A 12,088-nucleotide genomic window follows, 5' to 3' on the forward strand; every position below is an offset into this window, starting at 1 on the left:
GAAGATAGTCACTAGTGTAACAATTCTAACTGGGAGCAAAAGCTCAACAGTTGGCTCTGTCCTTCAGTCCTAATGACTTGTTTTACTAATGGATGATACTAGTTTCAGATTGTTCCTCTGTGCAAAGAATAATCCCTAATCCATATCATCTTCATGGAAGCTGTAAATTGGTTGAGAGGCTATGTATAGAGGCTATGTATAGAGGCTATATCCTCACTGAGGTAACATAGAGACCTCTGATATGCACCTCTAGGAGTGAGCAGAACAGACAAAGACATCACTGAGTGTGCCAAGATAACCAGCAATTTGGAGAACACAACAGGATGCCTACCACTGTCTTATAAAGCTTATTCTAGATGGGTTAAAAGGGGCAAGGCTATTTAGGAAGCAGGGAAGACTGGTGTAAAAAGTCCCTTTTTGGTAGTGCTGTATGAAAGAAACAAGCACTCAAAGGTACCCGATAACATATCCTAGTGTAGTGTAGGAACAAAAGGAAAGGCAACCTCTACGTCAGGCCTTACCAACATGCTGCCCACAGGCACAAACGTGCCTGCAGAGGCCTTTCCTGGCACTGGGAAGGAGGTCCTCTCCTTCCACTGAAATTAACCTTGAAACAATTTCTTACAATTACTTCTGAAAAAACACAGATAGATTATGCAGTTTATCTAGAATGAGCCTCTATGTTCTCGATGTAATCCAAACACAGTCTTTGGAGGTAACTGTTCTTTTTCCAGTCTGAAGAACTCAGATTAATAATTTCCATTAAAGAAAACTTTTTAAAAATTATTTTTAACTTCTCTTGCCAGCTTGGCTCATTCTGAATTTTGGCCAACCTGACATTCACTCTGCAACTGTTGACTACTTGTATATATGTCTCCTTTGTGATTTTCCCTTTCTTGCATTTCTTATACATGGCCTTAGCTCATCTGGCAGCTCCTTATGCAGCCACACCAGTTTCATTAGATGCCTCCCCACTTTTCAGAATGGCTTGGTGGTCTATAGCAGACACCCACAGTAAGATAACTGTTGTTTCTCTTTCCTACAATTGCAATACTCTAATTTGCCTTCCATGCTCCAGGTCATGGATCAATTCACAAATGTACATGTCATTTACACATAATGTTCTCTTCCCTTCCTTTTTCGGTCTATTCATTTTGAACAGGGTATACCTCTCAATTCCTATATTCCAGTCGTGAATCTCATCCCACCATGCTTCAATAATGCCTGCCAGGTAATATTTGCAATCCTGTATTTAAAGCTCCAATTCATCTTGCTTGTTTCCCATACTCTGTGCATTTGTGTAGAGAAAATTGAAACCAGGAATCGTTCCCTCCAGCTGCTTCCTTATTGTAGTTTCTTAGCAGGATTCTGGAGCACCACCTCAGTGTTAAAACACTTAATGCGGAGTTCTTTTATATTATAATCCCGTTGGAAGGGTTCATTAATTATTCCCATTCTCATCTCTATGACACCCTGATAGGTTTAAGATGCAGCTCAGTAAAGGTTATATAGGGGTGGGGGTTTTTTAAATAAAAAATGGCAGACATGGTAAGCATTTGGCATGTATACACTACAAGAGATGAACAAGAGCAACTGCGACATCTTGGTTTGCTAAAAATAGCACCCTTCAAAGTTTAAAGAAAAGTGTAATATGCTTGTTAACCTCTCCTGTGTCTGCCAGGCATTATAGCTTTAGGTGCAGCATTCCCTTTCAAGGCCTTTCCAGTGCTTAAACAATTGAAACTCAATACATTGTCAGCAATGAAAGGGGAGGGATAAATAGTTGTGGCACAGTCTGCATTCATCACCATAGATTAAACAATGTAATACTATGAACTCTGTCCCATGCACATGCAACACTTAGGGAACATATGCTGTAGGAATGGCCATTCTTGAGTGGCAGAACATATTCAGCTTGGGCTGGGAACATCACCAGTCTGAAACCCTGGAAAGTCACTGCCAGCCAGTGTAGGAGGTACTGAGCTAGATGGACCCAATGATATGACTTGGTATGAGGCATTTCTCTCCTTTAATGCCACCTGCCCAATACTGAACTGATAAAAACAGCCTTCTCTCCCCCTCCCTCAACCTGATCCACACACACAGCAGAATAAAGTGGTATAATGGGCCATATACACATGCTTCTGTGTTTTCCCCATGTTAGAAGACCTGCAAATAGAAAACCAACTTAACGGGCAAAGTGATGGGCTAGAATGTTTATCTCTAGCTAGATTTCTATTTTCAGGGAACTCTTTATGGACAGGATTCAAACGTCGCATCGCTCACCTATAGTCTCAAGTGATACTCTTTGTTCGACCAGTACAACATTCTACTACCTCATTCCTATTTCTTTAGGCTACACGTATAGACCCAGTCTTGAGAGAGAGAATTGGAATAAAAACAAGAGAAAAGAATATTCTAGACCATGCTGTTTTTTGTACCTAACAGGCATTTTATGCCGGGCTTTACTTCTGAACTGCTGGTTCCTGCTTTGAGAGAATAACAGTGCAGTGGGGAGTGAACCAGCTTGTATGGTGCCGATTCCCAGGTTTGCCCTACTATTGAAGCATACCGTCTCCTCTTAGGTAATGCCAAAGTAGAGGTAAATCCCATGTTTCAATAGGGACAGAAAAGAATTCTATTTGTTCTGCATTTTTAAGCAAGCCAAGCTAATTTATACCTCTCAGATGTGTTGAAATATAATTATCCTGCAGATTTCACACTTCTCTGAATTTTGCTATACAGTCCTTAGCTCAAAAACTCTACCAAAGTGCATTAAAAGTAGTATTTTTAGGATACAGTACATCTGGAAATGTGCATATTGAGATAAAATACATATTTAAATTAGACTAATCCATCCATATATTTAAACAGCATTGAGGCTAAAATGTTTTATTTTCTTCCCATACCTCATTCCTAATCTGCTGTCTTCATAGATCATCTCCCCACATGCCTTACTCCATATTCTCACTGCCTTGGGCCCAAATTCCATATTTAAGTAAACATGCATAGGATTTTAATCTCAGAATTATGCAAAATGCCCAGAAATGGTACAAACACACAGTTACATAAGCAACAAAATTTCAAATAAATGAACCTAGCCACACATGCAAACTTGCCTGTAGATTAAAAAGTTGCTTGCCTGGCATGCAATCGTGGTAGAGAGGCCTGGATTAGGGTTATAGTCAACTAAATTTTACTGAGGGGTTTAACTTAGTCATGTTCATTAATTTCAGTGTGTCTGCTCTGAGTAAAGCTTAGTTGAATACCGATTAAAGTCAGCATGAAGAAAATATCAAGGACAAACCAGCTGAGTTAATGATGCTCAGGATACAACTAAGCAAGATGGGAGATCCATGATTAGAGTTTTTCTAAAGGGGTAGATATAGCTCTGTGTGTGAGAGAGAGTGAATGAGAAAGTGATTTGTATTGGTGCGATGGCACAGGGAGAGGGTAGCAGATAACCCTCTTTTCTCATACCATTTTCTCAATCTGAATAGTCCCTGCCTGAGCTGCTATTTGCCTCACAGGGCAAAACATTTAGGTACCTGTATGAGACAACATACAGAACGCGGGTGGTGCTGTGGGTTAAACCACTGAGCCTAGGGCTTGCCGATCAGAAGGTCGGCAGCTTGAATCCCTGCAATGGGGTGAGCTCCCGTTGCTCGGTCCCAGCTCCTGCCAACCTAGCAGTTTGAAAGCACGTCAAAGTGCAAGTAGATAAATAGGAACCGCTACAGCGGGAAGGTAAACGGCGTTTCCGTGTGCTGCTCTGGTTCGCCAGAAGAGGCTTTGTCATGCTGGCCACATGACCTGGAAGCTATACGCCGGCTCCCTTGGCCAATAATGCGAGATGAGCGCCGCAACTCCCTTTACCTTTATGAGACATTGCCTAATGGCTGCAGCACCAAAGTGAATGTGCATATGTGAATGAGCCACCTCAGACGAGGGTCAAAAATACTGAAGTGTCATATCATTCCCAACCATCAGTGTTTGCATTGGAGTTGGTGCACGTGTTCCACTGCAAGTCATAAAAATGTCTGTTTTTCAGTCTCTGGGGTTTTAGAGAAAACACCAGCCACTTCTCTATGAGGTATAACTGGGGCCATGCAAAGTTCAAACACAACTTACATGCTGCAAATTAGCTACTGGTTGAAATGACTTCATCCTAAAACTGTGCTATGCTTAACTCCTAAGGTAGACAGCCCATTAATGTTGACTGTAACTAATAGGGCTTTGTTCTGAAATGCATTAAAAATGGTCATATCATCTGAGACGATGATATCATGCTTAGTAGCAGCTAAATAAAGAAAAAAACAATTGTGCTATTTTTGAGGAAGAGGTTTCATATCAATCCTACGCCATAGTGTTATGGATCTTTATTTGGTTTGAAATGCAAAAGAAAAACAACTACAATCTCCTTCATATAACTGGCAGCTTGAGGAAGGGCATTTAAAAACAAACAAACAAACAAGCTCTATTGTTTCTAGGCTTTGTTTCAATATGAAATGCCTAAGGTAGAGCCAGCAAAGCTAAAGCCTGTAATGGATGCATCTATTGTTTGAAGTATGGAACAACAATTGAAGGGTGTTCTGGCTTGCTAAAAATAGAAAGGCAGCTGCTGCTGTCCATTTCTTAGTAACTGAGAATAAAACAATGCTCAAGTATTGTCTGCATTACTGGAGTAGTGACATTGGAACAACTTCGAAAGGACCAATGGGATGGATCAGCAAGTTATTTATAAATGCCTAATGTCATCCTTCCCCACCCCCCACAACCTAACTGCACTTTCTTAGCCTTTTGCATTATGTTCTCTCAGTTAAGGACACAGAGCCCTGCTGGATCAGACCAAGGTCCAACTAGTCCAGCATGCTGTTCTCACAATGGCCACCCAGATGCCTATCTCTACATATACAGCTGGACTGAGGATTGTAGACCCTGGAAGTACTGAAACAGGCTTTTTGATCCTCTGGATTAGAGCTACCAGGATATTTTCCAATGGACACATTGCATGGTACAAAATTTTCACATAGAAAGCATAGACTAGAAAATAGCCATCAGTTGATGGCTATCTTGGTCCAAGAATGTGGAACATCGATGTGAATTATATGGAATGTATCTTTGTCCTGCACCTTGAATGATTCATCTGAAACATTTAACACCCATACTGCTTGAAGCAGGAGGTGGCTTAATAGCTCAGAATATACATCAACTTCCCATCATGCATGCTCACAGCTGTAATGATTCTGCACCCACTGGCAGGCTCAAGGAATGGCAAATGGCTTCATCTGAAGACTCTCTTCTTCAGTGCCTCTAAGACAAACTTCTGCAGCAGTTTATAGGCCGTTGGAATTTTGGATTATGTGATCTTGGAGGAAGACGTCAAATTAGCAACTTCTTAAGGAAATATCTCTAAATTATAAACTATCATTGCTATAACAAAATTTGACTTGCCGTTACACTTGAGAGTGTATACCACCCAACACAAAGAGAGACAGATTATCTCTGTGTAGGCAAATAGCTTTTTGATTGAATTATGAACTTGAGACCCTACTATACCTCAGTTTTGTCATTTATATAATGGAGTGAGCCATGAGACTATGTGATTGAAAAAAGCAATTGCCGGCATCTACAGATCTACAGTTTGAGCCAACAGATTCACCTTTTGGATTAATGGTTTGTGTACGTACAATATACCTTATAAGTTTAATGAAATGAGAAGCACATTAGAAGTACACAAATGATAAGCAATTTTTAAAAAACTGGGTTCATGAATTATAAGGGCAGTCATTTGTTTTTATTTTGTGCTGCACACATTTGGCAGTCCTGTTCCTTTCCCATTTCTGAGGACTGACAACAGTAAGTGGCCATTGCCAAATTCCAGAGTGGTCTTAGCATGGTGGGGCATAAAGAAGTCAGTTTAGACCAGGCATCCCCAAACTTCGGCCCTCCAGATGTTTTGGACTACAATTCCCATCTACCCTGACCACTGGTCCTGTTAGCTAGGGATCATGGGAGTTGTAGGCCAAAACATCTGGAGGGCCACAGTTTGGGGATGCCTGGTTTAGACAGTACGTTTTGGAACAGCATCATTTCCCTGTTTCCAAGCTTCATCTATATGCATCATTTTTGAGCAAGGAAAGTGCTTCAGTTCCCACAACGTGGACTTTTCCAGTTCCAGAACTGGATCACAGAAGAAAAAACATGTCTTATACAGTAATTTCCAGGGGTGAAGCCATGTTAGCATCTTGCAGCAAAAGCACAAGCTTTTCTGGACTACAGTCCACTTAATCAGACACATGAAATGTTATGCTAAGCTGCAGGTGTGCAGATACATGTTGGGTGGCGGTGAATTGTAAACTGAGGTCAGAAGGGGAAAAAACAACTGCATACATGTGAAGAGTTTCCGAGTTCGCTTTTTTTACCATTATTGTTTACAGTGTTAATAATTTGAATACCCCCCTCCCTCTCTCAAAGATATACAAACAAGCTGCCTTTTGGAAAACTTTAAATATATACAGGGTTGGATTTGTAGTATTGTTACATGTCTTAGTTACATTGCTGCCCTGGGCTCCTTTGGAAGGAAGGGCAGGATATAAATTCAACAAGAATAACAACAATAATATGAAGGTTATGTTAGTGCAAGCCATTCACTAATCTAATATTTATACATTTATTTATTTGGCGACTACTGATTACTGACAATGGCACTAAAAGTATGGCTTATTTTAATTATTGATCTTACCCTGTTTGCTGTACGGGATGCTGATCAATTCATTCAGTAGTGTTTCAGGGAAAATGTAGCATAATCACCAAAGTCTGTGCAGTATGTAGACCAAAGAAGATCTGCAGCTTTAATTCCTACAGAATAAGGCCCTGGAACAAAGGCATACCTTGTAATGTAAACACTTGACCCTGCCTGCACTTGGAGAACAGCTTTGCTTTCTTTACTGATGTTTTATATTTTATATATTGTATGCTTTATGGAAGCTGCTTTGAGATCCAGGTGTAGTAAAAAGATGAGCCATATAAAAATAAAAATAATAATATTCTAAATAGAACAAAAAGTGTTCCTTTGAGGATGCATGAGAGCATTTCTCTTACCAAATGCCTAGCACAAACAGCTGCTTCACATCTGCAATTAGGCGAGAGAACTCCTGTTCCACATCACAGAATATTTATAGAAAGATGCCCCATCCCCTGGCTTAACATCACACAGAGTGAATTTTTAAATTCAGCTTCAAATCTATAGGCCTCAATTAGCTTTAAGATGTGAAGGTATCGGGATCCTTTCTTGACTTTGTTTATCTGTCCCATCGAGGACTGTAGATCCTCTGTTTCTCTTTGAAAACAAATGTAGTCAAAGTTGGGCAGTGCGCTATCCAATGAGGTTGCTTATTTGGGTGTGTGTGCTTGAGTTCAGAAAGAGAAGTCATGGTGTGGCATTGCATGCATGATAATCTACAACAACTGTATGTTTTGCATGAACGACACCCGACTGCCCTCATGGAATCTGACACGTGCTGCTATTCAAAATAGCTCTTGAGAAAGAAGACCTTAGAATAACTGCGGTTCCTCAGAACAATCAGTAGCCCTTGCCGCAAGTGTCTGCAACAGAGGCCTTAATTACACTGTCCAGACAGGACTTTAAGGTGCTTAGCTGCCATCTCCCTATCAGTGAGTGAAAAGCTTTGGCGGCTAACTTTCATTCTGTATCACATTCTTAAAATAAAGTCCGCCGTGCCCTTGTCCCTCCTGAACAGGAACCCAGTGATCCCCGAGGGTATAGTTCGGGTTCAAAGTTTTTCTCCTGCTGTGTGCCTGTCTGAATTACACTCACTATGAAGATGATAACTCATCTAGTAAACATAGCATTGCCTTTCTCAAAAATCTGGAGAAAAGCCAGGGATGGCTGATGCTCATTTGCTTCCAAGAGATTTCTTGAGATCAAGAAATGAATGCTGGCTTCATATGGATTTCCCCCCTGTTATCTTAATCCTCTTTGAAGCTACAATCCATTCATGGTTTACTCCAGGGTAGGACCATCCATTTATGTAGGGCTATCCCATCCCCTCAGATTTTCTTTTATTTTTGAACCTGTCCAACATTTAAGAATTCCACCCTATGCAGAAATGCACCCTGGTGCCTCTCTGTTTGGAGGCTATATAAGTGGGAACTGAAGAGAGGGAAGCCCCAGGAGGGTTTGGGAGGCATCAACATTTTTATTAATTCCGTCAGCAGAATATAGATTGGGCTCTACTGGCAGATCTCTGGGTGATTTGCAGTAATCGGCACAGGTTTATGACTCACATTTTAACAATAGCATGTAAAATTTGAAAGTAAACTATTGTTTTTAAATCTCTCATCCTAACCCTTTTTATTCTCTGAGGCTTTTTATGGGTAATTTGTGTTTGCTGCTGCTGCTGCTGCTAATAACAACAACAATAACCACCACCACCACCATCATCATATTTATACCCCACCTACCTTGCTGGGTTTCCCCAGCCTTTCTGGGCGGCTTACAGTACATATAAAAACGCAGCAAAACATCAAACATTAAAAACTTCTTGATACAGTGCTGCCTTCAGATGTCTTCTAAAAGTTATGTAGTTCTTTAGCTCTTTGACATCTGATGGTATGCTTTTATTTTGGACTATATCTCTTGTCATTGGTGCTGTTGTTCTGTGGTTTATGCACTGGTTTTCTTTTTATTGTAAACACCACATATTTTAATAGAAAAACAGTATATAAACACATTAAATAATGGTCTGTTAGTCCCAATTCCAATTTTAAAAATAAACATGAACATTCATACAACAGAATCTTTATTTCCAAGGAAAATTGCCACAAAGACTGCCCCAGATAATGTTAGGGATGTACTTGGGAGAATTATCCATCACTTTGATTCTACATAATTTTGAGTTCAGTTCAGTAACACAGTGAAGCTGTCCACCATATACAAAGTGGTATCAATGCTGGGTTTTACTCAGTTAAGGCTATAAATCTGGGGTGGGGGACCAGTAGTTCTCCAGATGTTGTTGGATTCCAAATGCCATCATCTCTAGCCAGCATGACCATTGATCAGGGAAGATGGGAGTTGCAGTTCAGCAACACCTGGAGGACCACAAGTCCCCCATCACTGCTACATGTAAATGCAGGCATCTGACACATGGTCCTGGCTGCAACTAGAAGTAACCCCTCCTCTCAATCCTAAAAGGAAACAACCCCCACGGCCCTACATTCAATCCCATGCCCTTGCCTAGCCTTGTTCTCTGTGCCAGGATGCCAGTCGCTATTAGAAATTACATTTTATGTCCTATCTTTTTTATAATATTTACAGAAATGCAGTTTCAGGCTTTCCCTGTATGCATGTGTGTTGCTCTATGCGTGTGTGCTAAAGTTCAGTTTTCTGGCTGTCTTGGAAGGGTAGTACATTAACCAGCAGATGATACACCTTTTTACCTCATTTCTAGAGAGAGACTTACAAACCTTGGAATGGTGGATTGAATAGCTGGACCAACTGTGTTGTCATGATGTTAAAAACGAAAACATTACATGAGTTATTCTGCTTTTTGGCTTTATATATGAAATCTGGCCAGCCATAGCTGTCAAGTTCTCCCTTTTCTTTAAAGGGAAATTCCCTTATGCTGAATAGGCTTCCTCGCGAGAAAAGGGAAAACTTGACTGCTATGGGCCAGCCTACCAGAATGGATAGCAGTGGTCAACATCCAAACCATCTGCAGTCCTTTGTATTGGCTATACAAACTAACACAAAAAGCACCATGTTTCTTTGAAGTGAACATGATATGGCCAAGTTAAGGGTCAAACTAGATGAGACAATGGAGTTCCAGGATTAGCTTTCCTTTCTTTTTAATTTTTTGCCAAGTAGCAATGATCTGGACGATGACCATGGCATTGGAGTGGGGGCAGGATTCACCCTTCCCCCCTGCATTATTTTCCAAACCAATACCCCAATATTCCAAAACTTATATTTGCCCGATTACGAAAGAGTTAATGTGTACACAAACCTCTAGGTGCCAAACTTTGAAGCAATCTCTGTTGTCTTGTCTAGTTTGGCTTTTAAATGCATTTAAATCCCATTGATTTCCACTGGAGAGGTTTAAGCATATTCCTATCCTATTTAAATCAATGGCACTTAAATGAGCTTACCTTGAATGGACTGTGGCCAATATATTTTCCAGGATACTTTCTAGGAAACTTTCCAGAAACATGGGAGTTAGGGCTCATCCAGACTTCTTTTTGCTGCATTTCTAGGCTAGGTTGTTTTTTTGGAGGGTTTTTTTGGCCCACTCTTTACTGCTGAATCAGAGCATACAGCAATCTGCAGAAAACCTGAATTGCCATTTATTCCGATTCCACATTAAAGAGTGGGTTTTCCTGGGGAAAGTGGTGGGACAAAAAAGCATGCTCAGACATGGACCTTTGCTTAGAAAGCATGGGGCAAAAGGTAAGTGTGGAAGAGCCCTTTTTATTTGCATCTTTTAATGTTATTTGTGCTTTCAAATTTATATACAAAATGAAATCCCCCCCCCAAACCCCATAGCTATCTTATTTCATCGTTACTACAAAGCACAGTCATGGCTTTTCAGTCTCGGGAGCCATGCTGGAAGCACGTTATGGACAGAAGTAGTTCACAATCTAATTTATGAAGCAGTATTTCACCACAATGCTTTCTAAAGCTGCCACGCTGATATGTGCACAATGTAGGGGATTACTTTGCTCGTACATGAAATACAGACACCTCTTCAGTTCAAAGCTGCAGCTGTTCTGGGGCACAATGCAAGCAAATGCCATGCACCCGTTTGGGATAAATGAAAAATAAAATAAAAAAATCCCACAGCCCATTGAATCCTCAGGGGGAATGTAGGAAGCAGGTCCCAGTCCTCTGATTTGAAATGGGTAAGGGAAACCCAAGTGGTAGAATCCCTCTAGAAAGCAGTTCCATGTGATTTTTCAAGCATTCCCTTTCACCTGTTGATGTTTCTACTTGCACTGTGTTCTTCGGGCAAGACAATGGAGGACGTTACTGAGAATCCAAGGGGAAGGGTCCTCTGTCACAAGAATTAACTAGAAACAGCCGTGAGGAACTTAAGGCCCATAGGCCAAACCATCTTCTCCTTGTGAGCTACTGTAGTGTAACAGAGTGACTGGCTAGGATTGAGGAGACCCAGGTTCAACCGCCTCCCCCAGTTTTCTACCAGTATTCCACCATTATATATACCTATTTATTGCATACTAGTGGATTTTAGCCCGTTTAAAAACGGGCGCTAGAGGAAGCGGCCTGCCGGGACTGGCTTGGCGGTGGCGGGTCTTCCCGCCACCACCAAGCCAGTTCGCAGCGGGGGCTTTTCGCCGTTTGCCTTCCCCTGAGGGGGAGGCAAACGGCGAAAAACCCCGCCGCGCCGCAATTCGGCTCCGGGACTGGCTTGGCGGTGGCGGGTCTTCCCGCCACCGCCAAGCCAGTCCGCAGCGGGGGCTTTTCGCCGTTTGCCTTCCCCTGGGGGAGGCAAACGGCGAAAAACCTCGCCGCGCCGCAATTCGGCTCCGGGACTGGCTTGGCGGTGGCGGGTCTTCCCGCCACCGCCAAGCCAGTCCGCAGCGGGGGCTTTTCGCCGTTTGCCTTCCCTCGAGGGGGAGGCAAACGGCGAAAAACCCCGCCGCGCCGCAATTCGGCTCCGGGACTGGCTTGGCGGTGGCGGGTCTTCCCGCCACCGCCAAGCCAGTCCGCAGTGGGGTTTTTTCGCCGTTTGCCTTCCCCTGGGGGAGGCAAACGGCGAAAAACCCCGCCGCGCCGCAAATCGGCTCCGGGACTGGCTTGGCGGTGGCGGGTCTTCCCGCCACCGCCAAGCCAGTCCGCAGCGGGGGGTTTTCGCCGTTTGCCTTCCCCTGGGGGAGGCAAACAGCGAAAAACCCCGCCGCGCCGCAATTCGGCTCCGGGACTGGCTTGGCGGTGGCGGGATGTTCCCGCCACCGCCAAGCCAGTCCGCAGCGGGGGCTTTTCGCCGTTTGCCTTCCCCTGGGGGAGGCAAACGGCGAAAAACCCCGCCGCGCCGCAATTCGGCTCCGG

Source organism: Zootoca vivipara, chromosome 7, assembly GCF_963506605.1.
Source record: "Zootoca vivipara chromosome 7, rZooViv1.1, whole genome shotgun sequence".
NCBI lineage: Eukaryota > Metazoa > Chordata > Lepidosauria > Squamata > Lacertidae > Zootoca > Zootoca vivipara.